Genomic DNA, 13,928 nt, shown 5'->3' on the forward strand with positions numbered 1-13,928 from the left:
ACTTCTTGTTTCAATCTCACAGTGGTTTATAAGTAATTTATGTGCAAAACATTGTAGCAGGCATACAAGGCAGTATCTAATTATTCAGTAGAGAAATTTTAAAGCTGCAAATTTTAGGCCTTCAGATGTGCCACATGTTATGGTCTGGCTGCAGGGTACAGCAAAAATTTTAGAAGTACTGATTTTATAGTTCAGGTTTTACAACACAAAGTTGTTGCAGGATACACAGTATTAAAAAATTGCTGTTAAATTTACAGGACTCAACACCCAGAGGTGTGGGAGATCTTTTGCTGTGTGCCAATCAGAAGTAGGAGATTTATCAATCCACTGCTGTAGCTTGAATTAAAGTGGCATAGAATGTGCATTTTAAACAGCCTTACATTGCAATGTTTAAATGCTTCACTGGAAACAGCAGAAAGATTGCTCTTGAGCTCTGTCACTGCAGTCAGTTTGGCATCACTCAGGTTTGCAGGGTTTAAGTGCTGGCTGCTCTTTAATCCTAATTTCTCCCTAAGTGCTGTTTTTAGTGGGACCTTTTTTTTTTGCATTTTCAGGAGCAGTCAGAAGCCATTTTTAGGTCAGTTAAATGCTAAAAATACTGTCAGACACAGTAGAGGGAGAGCAGCAGGAAAGCAGGCAGTGGCAGTTGATGCCATGTCAGAAATGCCATCAGTGGGGTGGAGAGAGCTCTCTAAAACACATCTCTAAAATACACAGACTCTGAGTAGGGACTCTGTGTCTCAGTGCTCCATCTCAGAGTGGGATTCTGCCTGTGTACAGCACAAAGATGATACATGCTTGCAGATACGCTGCTTACAGTGACTCTGCTTTAATATATTTTTAATTCTCAGAAAGAGAAGAAACCTTTGGAAGCTTCACCTGTGGTCTGAAAGCCAGAGCTCTGCCTTTCCTGCTTTCTGCCTCATCGGTCCTGAAGATTTTGCAGGGAGAGCTGAGTTGATGCCAGTGGTGGTAAGCCAAAATTGACAGCAGCTCCCTTTTCTAGGACTCCATGGGCTTTGCAGCCCTAGCAGGGCTAGAAAGGAACAGCCTTTTATTTCAGTTACTGGGGAATCAGCCATGGCTATGGATCTACACCCACAGGAGCTCAGTTATGTAAAAGGGCAGGGAATGCAGAGTGGAATTGTGCTTGGATGTTGGAGGAATGCTGCTCTGGGGTGTTGGCTCTCACCTCTCTGCCCCTGTATGTCCATGCATCCATCACCAGGGCAGGATGGACCACGGGGCTCCCTCACCTCAGGTAGTTGCCAGTGTTTGGCAGGGCACTGGCTGTGCAGAGCTCAGCAGTGTATGCACAGTGCTGCCCACCAGCATTCTTCAACCTTTGGGCAGGGGTTCCCATTGCCAGAATGGATCTTCTCACCCCTACTTAAAGTAATTTCCTTAAAACATCTGCTTTGCAGCCATGGGGAATGCCAGATGAACAGCTGTGCTTCTGATGAAAAGTATCTTGCACTGCTTGAGCTCCTCCAGTGGGCACAGTCTGTTCTTCGTATTACAGGCAAATACTGGAGGATGTCCACGTTGCACTCTGTAATACTTAATCAAGGTTACTAAGAAAGTAATAGCAAATTAGAAATGTGTTCCTCCAATATGAAAGTAGTCTTATTTCACTGAGGTTTCCCAATGGTCACTGTTGGTTTCATCCATTATCTTCGTTAGTAAAAGGCATACCTGATTCATTCTTTTTGATATGCATGCTTTAGTTTTGGTATCTTCTCAAAAGTTCATCTTGAGGTCACAATGTTCTTAGTCTAGAAAGGCTTGATTTCAGCAGCAGTACAAATCAGGTCAGGATCTGTGAAGAGATCCTAGTTTGTGAAAGAATTTTCCTCCCACATTTACATTATAAGTGGTCACCTCCTTTCCCTCAGTCTAAAAGCTCAGTCAAAGTAGTATGAACTGTATCTATTTATACAGCTCTGTTAATCTGCTGAAAGCATTAAAAGAGAAGAAGAAATGTAAATTGATTAAGGCACTGTTTGCTATACCAGTAAATTAAATACTTTAGTAGTTTTGCATTGTTGTAAGTGAAAACCAGTCAGATAACTAATTTGCAGTTTGAAAACCATATAGTTTGAATCCTTATTACTCATCTTCTTGACTAAAAGTTAAATCAGCTAAACTACGGTGCCCAAAGAGATATTAAATCAAAGCTACATCTGAAGAGCACAAGTTTCTCCCAATAAAATATGTATTGCTGTTTTCTGGCATCACATTTACTGTGTGAATTTGGGTTATCTATTATACCATTGTAGATATAACAGCAGGGCTCAAAATATTTTTATGTCTGAATAAATCATTTATTCTATAATAAACATCAAAGATCTGCTGCTGTAATGTATTTAATTTCTGGAGAAAATGAAAGGCAAGCAAGTGGAGAAGTTGTTGCAGTAGGGTGTTTAAAACTGTTCATGCTAGGCAGAATTAGACCGGAAACAAATGAAGTTTTGTGGGAAATCAGTTGATACTCAGTGGTACAAAAGTTGGCTTTGCCAAGGACCCTTCATCACTCAGAAATATCCCACACCTGCTATGGGATTTGCAGAGCCTGGCACCAAAGGCAGGCTCTGGTTCCAAATGAGCCCTAGAGTTTGGCTTAGACATTTGGGTGGTGGCAGAGGGGAGGCTGGCTCAGAGCATTTCCTGCAGGCAGCGTGGGCTGCCCGACTTGTGGCTGTCTGGGGAAATGGGGGAGCTGCTTCCAGGCTGGAGATCAGGCGCAGCAGTCAGTGACAGGGTAATGACCTGCTGAGTCCTGGGACCCTCAGCTCAGTTCTAGGTTAAGCATTTTGTGCTTCATTGATTTATTTATGGCCATTTTCCACAGCTGCCTGAGTTGAAGAGCACCTCTGAGGCTGCTCTTGGGTCAGTTCACTCTGCCCAGCCCCAAGTTCACTGCTGTGTGCAAAGGTTCAGATGTTCTTTCCTCCCTGCTCCACGGAGATCCTCTTCACAGCAGGAAGCCTGACCAGGTGGGTGAGGGATCAGAGTGGCCTTTTCTCAGGGAACAGAAGGCAGGTTAGGGATCAGCTGCCACTCTCAGAGGCTGAGAACTAAATTCTCTGGGGGGAATGTCAGCAAAAGGTTGTTTGTTAATAGAGTATTAGATTAGATGGGGGAAATCTAGCAGGGCTGGAAGAAGGAACAGAGAGCTGGAAAGAGACAGGAGTTCCCTTGCAGGCTTTTGTCACAAAAATTTCCTAAAATTGAGCTTGCTTACGGAAGGGACAGATGGGTTGTAAAGGCTGGAGGCTGAGTGCCCACAGACACAGGAGCTTATTTATATCACAGCTTCTGCCTTGCTGAGTGCACCTCCAAGGGAGACTCTCCAGCCAGCAGCTCTTCTTAAGTGAATTCTCTTCTCTGGTTTTCCTACATGGAAAGGAAAAGGAAACCCTTCCAGCTGGTCAGGCCCCAGACACTTCCAAAACTCTGAGAATCTGTCTCTCTGTGGAGCTGCTGCATTCATCTCCCCTGTTGTAAAGGCAGCAGCTATATCCATCTTTCCTTAAGATCCATGCATCAGATGGAGATCCAAACAGACCTTGGAAAGAAGGAGGATAAACCACAGGTATGCCTTCAGTTTATGGCAGGGTGCTGCTTCTCCTGTTGGGATTTTTCTAGGATAGGGAAAGCTCCTCCTTTTTGACCGTTTTCCTTCTGCCTCTTTTTTTGCTGCCCTGTAGAGCTGGCCATGGCAACCCATCCCCAGGCTCTCAAACAGGTCAGATTTGTTATCAATACTTTTGCTGAATGATAATTTATGATTTCTTGGAAGATTTTACAGTCTGGGAAAAAAAAAAAAAGTAGTACAGGCCTATTTTAAAGCAAGTGCTAAAGGTTCAATTTATAGATCAGTTCTACAAGTTGTGCAAAGCTTGAATTTGACATTTCATTCCAAAAAGGTTTTAATGAAAATCTACCTTCACCAATATTTTATCTATTCTTTATTTTGAAGCCCAGGCTATCATCAGCTGATTTAACACAGATTCAGTTCAGATCACTACTCACCTTTCAATTCAATCAACACAGTCATCCTGTGGGACTTAGCTCTTGCAGTGAAACCACAGATCCAGAAGAGTGTGGGAGTCCAGCTCAGGGAACAACATCTATTGAGACCATTGAACAAAGGGTAAGAAACATGTCTGCTGTTCTGGAAAATGATTATTCCTCTCTTTGCACTTCAGTTAGTCATTTGCCATGGTGTTTTTGGTTTTGGGATGTCAGACAGAGGTATTTCAGAGGAAGACCCTTTCATTGTGTTTGTGATGGAAAAATCAGCATTTCTTCCCCTGCTGTTTATAATGTGACATCACTGGGCAAGCATTATCTGTTCTGCCAGGGAGCTTACCATGGACTGCTTTCCCTGCCAAGTGGAAGCTGCTTGGAGCCTTCCCAAAGGCACTGGTGAGGCAGAAGGTGAGGTCTGATGTTAGTCATTAGGAGCCAAACTGCTGTGTGTGTGATTAGGTTGAGCAGTGTCTACAGCTGGATCAGTGATTACAGCTGGATCAGTGTTTACAGCTGGACCTTTCCAAGGTCCCAGCACAGGTTAACTTATTTGAGTGAACATTCCACAGCTCTCTGTCCCACCATGACCCCTCACAACGCAGGGCAGGAGTTGGAAAACTAGTTTAAGGCTCCTGAGTAAATGGGTACTAACCTGATGAATTAATATTCCCAATCATACATAGAAATCCAGTTCTAATTTTTATTTTTGTTTTTAAAATGTTTCTGACATGGGTTGTATTTGCTGCAAGAGACTTCATTAAAATATATGACCACTCATGCCTGTAAATGAAATCTGAATTAGTACAAGCCATGGAGATGAGCCAGAAATGTAGATTTATGTCTGTTTTACTGTGGTAAGAAGGATCTTCTAAAAAGGAAAAAAAATACATATTCCCATAATTTAAGAAGTGAAGCCTCTTTCAGCAGCACTTGTATACCTTGAAGGATATACACGAGGACCTTTCATAAATGACCTGGTGGATGTAAAATAAAGGTTATTCAGAGTAATTATGTGGGGCAGCCTAATACAGTAGGGCTGTATTGAGTCCATTAATGTAATTTGTGTCATGTTAGAGAAAAATCAACTGGAGGTATGCATTAGGGGATTGCACTTTGTTCTGAAAAGGTGGAGCATGTGCTAAATCCCCCTGGGTGTGTGGGTCAGTTCCCCCAAGTCACTGTTTTTTAGTGGATACATGTGAACTGAGCTACCTGGGCCTTGTCATTTTGGTGTTGAGTATCTACATATCAACTACAAATCAGTTTGTGTGTGTACCACTTACTGTGGATTTCATCCTAAAAGGACTAATAGCAACAATCACACCAGAAGTCTCTGGGAAAAGAGGGATTATACTTACTAAGAGATGGGCAATTTTTTTAGGGAGCAAGGAAAATACGTCACTCCTTCCCTCCATCCCCTCCATTCCACCCACCCATCCATCTTGTTTATTTCTTGGGTGTGCCGTGTATTTTATGTGTTCAAATAAGTTAGTATAAGTAGAACAGACAAGCTAAATAAAATAATGCTGTTCTCTGGTCTGACATTGGAAAACATCATTAAGGCTGTAATTGATTTCATAATATATATTTGCTCATCTTAATTCAATTTCTGAAGAGCCTGTAATAGGAAAGTAACTTTTCCAAATGAGGAAATAAGCTTGAGATAATGATATGATAAGATGCTCATGCCCCAATTGAAAATTCCTTCTATTCTAGTTCTGAAACTGCAGAGAAAAACTCCATAAAAAGTAATTGTCTTTGTCACCCTGAGGGTCTGTATCACCTGCAGAAATGAGTGTCTCTTTTTTTCCCTAACCTGTCAAGTACTTTCACTTGTTTATCTACAGAAATGTTTTACATTTTATGTCCCACTAGAGAATCCAAATATTTCATCCTACATGGAGGGATAGGGTTTTTTTGGGGGAGGGGCAGCCTGGGAAACAGGAGCAGTTTATTCCAAGTTCTTGGAAGATAATGACAAGATGTGCTTCTTATCCTAGATCTTTACTCAAGGAGTTCCTTCCTGGGGTTGGGCATTTGGTCAGCTCCCTGGGGGTTTAAAGTGAGCACTTCCCCTTGGTGAGAGCTGCTTAATGCCCAGTCCAGGCTGCTGTGTGTTCACCAGGTGATTTTCTGGAGCTGTCTGCGAGGTGTTTGCACTGCTGGTACAACAAAATGCAGTTCCTTGATGGGAGTGATCCATAGATGGAGCTACTGACAGAGCTGTTTAGTTACATCCAGAGCAATGGGGATGGGACCAGCTTCTCCACTTGTCCACAGGCAGGAATGCACTGCTTGGCTGGCAAAACACGCCTGCCAGAGAGCCAAATCCTTGGCTCTGTAATCCTTAGCAAGGTTGTTTCTGACTCGTTGTGGACTAAAATGGCCTTTGCCACTAAAACCTGGTTCAGGTGGGGGCCAGAAGAGCAGCTGCTTCAGGTGAGTGTTTCTGTTCACACTGCTCTGGAGCCTGGGGCTTTGCTGCTCTTCCAGGGGCACAACACAAAGCCATGGGCATTTCAAGATGATGTGGCAGGTTGTGTTTGAAAATCTCAAAGGCAAATAAGCAGTTGGCATTTGTCACTTCATGGGCTTTGTCTCAGGGATTCTCTCAGTTGGAACCTTTGCTGGTGCTGGAGAACAAACCCCATTTTCACCATCTGTGACATCTGTGTGAAAGCTTGAATTTACATCTGTCATCCTAGCGTGTTCCAGGTCCTACTTTTGCAACTTCATGTTTCCATTTATGTTTTTATACTGCCTTGGAGGAAATGTCCAGTTCTCCAGCTCTCTCTTCTTGTGCAATAATGTGTTGTATGTGCAGTGCCCTACCTTGTATCTTGTTTAAGTTTAACAAAGCCTGCAAAGAGCTTTTCTAATCTAGTGTTATTCCCATAGGCCTCTCCATAAGTCCTGTTTTATAAGCAGAGTTACTGGGCCAGTGATTTAGCTGAATTCTTATCAAAGTATTAAATGAGTGATGAAATGAACAGATGTTTTTTACTCAGTTTCTTCCTCAGTTTGATGAGTGGCAGCTGCCATGCTAATAAATGCATGGTGGCACAGCAGACAGCAAATGCCAGCACACCTTCCAGCTGCATTTTCATTTCCTTACAAGAGTGCCTCCCATTTTAGCAGCAGAGTTTTTATCTTCAGTACAAAGAAAAAATTATTAAGTGTATTTTTAAAGTCTCATTTACATACTCTTGAGGAAAGCAGAATGAAAGAAAAAGTGTTTAGGGATCACTGAAGCATCTGATTAATTGCAGGCCTTTTTTTGCCTTAGTTGCACATTAATCTTGAATTGCTGCCTCAGTCTTTCTGGGGACTGAAAGCTCCCCATTATCCAGGGGACTTTTCCAGCTCTCTGTGTTGGTAGCACAAATGGCATTCAGAGGTCTTTGCTAAGAAGCTGCCCAAATCTGAAAGCAAACAGCACAACAGCCTCAGGACAGAACCACAACATCCTTTAGGGCTGCCTAATCCATCAATTGCCTGTGATGATGGAGAGGAATACAATATTTCCCCAAATTTTCGCCTGAAAAAGGAATTTGTGTGTAAAGTCTCAGTGGGAGGAATTTTGTTGTGACTCACAGCACTGACAGGGCTGAAGTGTGCAGTCAGTGCTGATGTAGCCTGCTGGAAGCAGGATGGGAATGTGGCTTTGGGGTCTTGCTGGGGCAGAATGGGACATTATCAGTGTCCCTTCAGCCGTCTGAAGGTGATATTTGTGTCATGGGAAAGGCTCACCTGCTTCCTGGCTGGGCACATTGCAGGTGGTGTCTGTGCTGGGGCACAGGAACAGGAGTGCACTGCAGGGATGTGCAGGGAAAAGGGCAATTGTGGGAGTGAGTGTAAAGATCATTACCAGAGTTTCCCAGGTGATTGCTTTTTACTGCTTTCATCATGGGCCCCAGCAGCAGTACACACCGATGCTGTGTGTGTGGGCTCCTGATTGTACCTGCAGACAATGTGCTCTGCAGTAAGGGGGAAGATCAAGTCTTCAAATGAGCAGATGTCTCTTTACACTAGGTAAGGCCTGACCGACGTTTACCCAGCTAAATTAAATTAAAAGCAGTGTACTCGTGATCTTTTTGTTCCACACATAGTGAATTATTGAAAAACAGTTTTACATGTAATTTCTGATCCTTATTACTAAATTCATTACTTAGGCCTGCTTCCAGTGAAATCAACTGAAATTTAGTTTCTGTTCTCACTGAGAGCAGGATTGAAGGAACCCATATTGGTGTGGGAAATGAAGGCAGCCACGTTTTTGAATGGGGTTGAACATGTGTAATAAAGCATAGTACTCTCATTCATCCCAATAGGCATGATTAGAAAAACATAGTTTTCATACAAGCCTACAAGTAATACAAATGAATTAAAGTAATTTAATTGCAAAATATTTTAAAAGTTACAATGATACCTTAAAAATAACTGCTGTGCCAAGTTTTAATAAGATAATGACAGCTTCATTAGCTTTAAATATGTGCATAATTTACAGGAATGTTGTGTTAGCATTGAGGTGACATTTCCTACTTTATTGAGATTAAAATTCTGTAAATAGGCCATTGGAAATGCTCCCATTGTATATTAGAATTAGCTATCAGGGAATTAATTCTTCAGCTTCTCAGGAGAGTTACCCTTATTCACACAGGAAGTCCCATTGATTGGTGACATTTTTCAAGCATAATCAGATGACATTGGGACAAATATAAAAATTACTCATGTGAAAAATACCAATTCCATCATTCTTTGTTAAAGTATTTGCTGGTAATGGTTCTTTTCATGCAATTTGCTGTTCCAGTGTTCAGTGCTGCACAGCAGACATTGGGAAATTCCAACCATCTCCTACTGGTTTGCTTGAGGAGTTGTGTGGTTTAGTTTTAGGCTCTTGACAAATAATGCTTGTTTTTATGAGCAAAGCCTTTCCTGGGACTCCAAAGCAATCCATGGACATCAGAGGGTCTTTGGAACACAGACTGGAAAAGAGTGGTTTGACTGCTGCATTGCAGCTGATTTCAAGCCACTTGTATTCCTTTATCAGCACTGGATAAACTTACTGATGACCTAAGTGTGGATGCAGAACTCTAGCCTTTATTGCGTATTTTATCCCATATTTCTATTTCCATTTTCTAGCCGTGCTTTCGTGCAGCTGTTGCTCTTTGACCTGCTCTTCCTCACACACAGCATCCTGCTTACATCACTGTTTGTGTGACTCATTAAAACACACATGTTTGAAATGAGAACTCTCCTGGGCACTTAAAAATCATCCTCTGGTAGTGTATTGAACAGGATTCCTTGGGATTGATGAGAAACACTCAATAAAATATGTCAGCTCCTCATCCTGTAATTTGTTAACAGATAATCCTCATCAACAAGAGAGAGGGAAATGCTTCCTAAAGCAATCTTGTTGCTTTTTTAATAGATCAGGTTGGTGCAATGTGGTACATAATTCAAGAGAATATTCGAGGAGTTAAGCTACAGATTCTCTTAAATGACTCTTTCTTCTCCCTAAGTCTGGGCTGAAGATGTCTCATATCATCCTCTAATGATACCTGGAATACATTAAAATACTTTTGGGAGTTATTTTGCTAAAAACCAGTTTGCTGCTCTAATACTATTTGCTCAGCCTTCATAGTTGATCATGAGAAAAAAGGTTTTGCTTTTATTATTTGCTTTTTTTGTCAGAAAGACTTACTTCTTTTAAAAAAGTAAAGTATGAGCAGCTGCTACTACCTCTGATTGCAGGATCCAGAAGCTCAAATGAAGAGATTTAAAAAGTAGTATCCAGAAATTCAAATGTTCTCTAATAAGTGTGTAGCCATCTTTGTGTGTTCACTGCTTAAACAGCACAATCTGTCATTCACCAGAAAAAATTCCCAAGATTTGGGTTGTGAAGGGCAATAACAGTGTTAATTCATTGCAGCTTTATTGATATTCAGAGTCCTGGTGTGAAGTGCTTGGAGGGAGCCAGTACTTTTCCAGCAACCTTGGAAGACTTTCAGAGATTCCAAGGAGGTGATAGATTCTCTTAAAGCACAGCTTTCAGAATTTTCCCTTCCAGCAGGAAGAGGGAAGGGATTGTAATAGAATGAAAATGGCACTGGGGCTCTGTGTGAAGCAATGTCAAAGTCAAAATACAGGGCCTTGTAAGCAGGCCAAAACTTACCTTTCACAGGTGAATTAACAGGATGGAAAATTTCTGATGAGAATTGAAATCACTTTTGTCACCTAAATTAATCTGCACCCGTGTCCTGTAAATCATTTCATGCCACAAGTAATTGATCAGCAAGAGAAACTGGGCTGTGATTTAAAGGGAATTAATTCTTAATTAAGTTGGCTCACTTTGGATTTTCATCTTTAGGGAGAACAGGCTGCTAAGCATTCCTAATATCTGCCACTTAGTTGAATATTAGGAAAACCCTTCATGAGAGATTAAGGAACTCTTCACATGAAGGAGATGGGAATGAAGTACCTGAATTTAAAACTGAAAAACAGAACTCCTGGCAGTGTACAGGGGTCTGGTGTCATCCACTAGCGAGCTTCCAATCATCCCAAGAAGTGATGAGCTCCCAATTATCCCATGAAGTGAGGCAGAACAGCAAGCTCAGGATCCTGTGTTTGCAGGGGAAGCAGGCAGTTAATCCAGAAACCTTTACAAGGGGATCCTTCCTCCACCGTGTTTCTCTGATACAGCTCCTGTCAGCAATTCCCAGTAGGATCAATGCAGTCCCTTCTTTGGCACTAATTGTGGGATCTATGGGGAGCTTCTTCCTGACTATTCCTAGAACTGTCTGTATTGTTTCCAAGTGCTGCTTCCTTCTCTCCTGTGTTAATTGTTATTTATTCTGTCCTGCTCGTGGGTTATTTCCTTGCAGATGGATGTTTTCACAGTGCTTTAATGCAGTGTGGAACGTCAGTTCTGGATGTCATTTTCCATTTCACTTTTATGTTGCCTTAAGAGGTTTTTTAAAAAACCTGAGTCTCTGTTTCTACCACTGGAACACTGTACAATCAGTTGCCTTTGTGTGTGTGTTGCTGAGATCAGTGGGATGCTCTCCCTTCCCCAGTGTATTTCAAACCCTGTTTCCACCTGGTGACTTGATGTATTTGGCAGTGTTCCTTGATTAACTGCATGAAGTGCCCTCAGAAGTCAGGAAATGAAGCACGGTGGTCAGTGCTCCTGATTTTATTGCAATGGTTGTGAAGTCATGGAGGTAGATGAGTTTCTGCTGGTGTGTTTTCAGCCCTTGTTGCTACAGGAAAAAGCCAGGAAATGTGATGCAGAAGAGTGATGGGAATAGCAAGCATCAGGAAAGCTCAAAATACACAGACCTCATGATTTTAAGTCAGTCTTGCTGTTTCTTAGGGTCTAGCTTGCTATTTGTCAATCTGAGGGTAGGCAGCCTTGCTGAAGGTACAGAAGGAGAAGAGTAAGGGGGAAAAAAAAGGGAGAAAGTAGAGGAGAGCCTGCCCCTGAAAATGAGAGAGTGAGCTGTGTTATCTTTTTTGTGTTGCTCTTCTGGCAAGGTATTTCTCCTCTTGACTGTCAATGTTCTTGCATCTCCCTTGGAGTGTGTCTGTTCATTAGAGTCTCCAGACAGAGGTAGTTTAGCTTTTAATTAAAGTACAATTTGCAGGTTTTTTAGTGTGCTAATGAGACAGTAAAAGTGAATTCATTGAAAGAGGAGCAGCTATCTAGGCCTTACAGCAGTGAAAGTTAGAGCCTCATTAGTAGCTAATTATGCAGCACAGTATATAAATAGAGCTGTTGTGGCATTAGAAACAGCCTCAGTGCATTACCTAATGACACAAAATGTTTACAGCCTGTTCTGAGTATGGTCTCGTACCTTCCTGAAGTAATTAATGGCATATTTAACAGTGACACAGCTGGAATCACAATGGCTTTGCAGGTACAAGTCGAGGGCAAGGGAATGCATTAAAGTCTTTGAGGAACAGATTACTTGTCTGCTAATAAATATATAAAAACCTTTCAGAAGATGCAGGAGGAGCACAGGATTTATGCAGGGGGTGGGAAAATGTCCGTGTCTGACAAGGACAGAGTACACTGGCCTCTGTTTTCAGGTTGTCCAAAAGTGAGCAGTGAGATGCCAGAGCTACAAGCTGGCACTTGCAAAAGGGGAGTAAGAAGAAGGTGGTCAGTATTTTGAAAAGCCTTCCTTTTTGATATACGAATGGCAATCAAGGCTGATAATACACACGAGATGGAGCAGAAGGGATTTTGTTTCACTATGGGGGCCCACATAATTAGACAGACGCACTCAGAACGGTACCTGAATAGCAAGTTAAATTATGCTTTTAATAAACTAAAGCATGCGTGTGATGTTTTGCTGTGCCTAATAAGATCTACACATGTAGCTTAACAACTGATTCTCCCAAGAATGGGGGCAACATCCTGGCCCAGAACACCAGAGGGGAGCTGAGGAATGCTCATCCTAATAAGAAAGGCCTGTAAAATGGTCTGTGCATTAGTCATGATGATTGCAATTACTGTTGTATTGACCAGCAGCCACAGAGCCACAGAATCCATTATTCCTTTAAAAACAGAAAAGGCTCTTTCCTGCTTCAGTTTGTTCAGCAGTCAGCAAGTTGAGCGTTTTTTTTCCTGGGAAATGATTTTGATGTGATGACCAAGTTAGAGACTGATTAATGTTTAGCTGGGGGTGGGTGAGTTGAAATGACTTCGCTGTCAGTTTAGTGCTTTATCTTGTAGTTGTGATGCTCGGTGAAGTAACACAGGGCAATGGCAAACAGCATTATTCCATGTGTTAAGGACTTCATCCAGTGGGAGAGAAGTTAATGACCTGCAAGTTTGTGTTACCTGCAGATAGGAAAACGAGCCACTTGCTAATTGTGGTGGGATTAGTTCAGCTCATTCATGAAAAGAACTCTTTATTCATAAAGAGGTCTGGGTAGGCAGTGCTGAAAGCCTGAGAAATCTGTTCCACATGGAATGGGTGCAGTTAAAAAGCATCAGTGCCACCATTGCTGAGAGCCCACCAAACTGCCTGAGTCTTAATTTACAAGGACAGCTCTGTGTGTGCATGAATTATTTCTGCTGATCTCCGAGTCTGAATTGTTTAATGACCACGGTCAGTGTGGGTTTATCGGATTTGCTGTGTTAAAAAACTTAAATTTCTTCATGGGTATTCTTTGATAGAAATTCCTCAGCCTTGTCCACAGAGAGATCCTCCAGAAACATTTGTCTGGATTTTAAAATAGTTTATATTTCGTTTTTATAATCAGGAGGATAAGCAGGGGACTTAGAAACTATCCAGGTTAAAAAATATTTCTTATGGTGCTGCGGATGGTTTCTTTATTGTTAGAACCCTGGGATCTTATTTGGCCCTATACGAACATGATTGGAAAGATGCTACTAGAAAACAAGCTGTTAAATTAGGTAATAGCAAGTGCAGAAGAATTAAAGAAATGGGTAAGGGCTTTGTCTGATTTTTAGGTAATTGGCTGGCTGTGTAGCAGAATATACAGGAAAGAAGAATTAAATGTCCTGTTTTATGGGAAAGCAGATGAGGGATGGAACATTCAATGTTGTTAAAATAGAATATAAGCTGTAAGTGTGCCCAGTGGAGGATTTCTCAACAAGGAATACAGAATGCTGTGTGGGTACAAGTCAAGTGGAAAGAAAGGAAATAAGAGTGGTTAGAAGGGGCCCAGGGGTCCCTCTGTTACTAAGATATCCATAATCCCTGTCAAAGTCTGTACACAGAACCTCCTCTTGGATAATAAAATACAGCTTCAAAGCCAACCAACAGAAGCCCTCACATTGGATCTCATCAGAGGGACATGTGAAAACAGATGTTCTGTGGCTAAGTTAATCCTTACAATGTTGATTACTTCATTCTCTTAGA

General features: G+C 41.8%; 1 long non-coding RNA gene across 2 annotated transcripts in view; it reads left to right on the plus strand.

The window, feature by feature from the left end:
- Nucleotides 1-13,928, plus strand: part of LOC128786586 (uncharacterized) — a 67,754-nt gene that overhangs the window by 16,002 nt on the left and 37,824 nt on the right. For both annotated transcript variants that reach the window (XR_008430350.1, XR_008430349.1), the window contains exons 5-9: nt 852-972; nt 2,852-2,996; nt 3,409-3,595; nt 3,711-3,748; nt 3,983-4,156. This is a non-coding gene — a long non-coding RNA (uncharacterized LOC128786586). The remainder of the gene's footprint in view (nt 1-851; nt 973-2,851; nt 2,997-3,408; nt 3,596-3,710; nt 3,749-3,982; nt 4,157-13,928) is intronic.

The sequence above is a fragment of the Vidua chalybeata genome, chromosome 4 (genome assembly GCF_026979565.1).
Source record: "Vidua chalybeata isolate OUT-0048 chromosome 4, bVidCha1 merged haplotype, whole genome shotgun sequence".
Classification (NCBI taxonomy): Eukaryota; Metazoa; Chordata; class Aves; order Passeriformes; family Viduidae; genus Vidua; species Vidua chalybeata.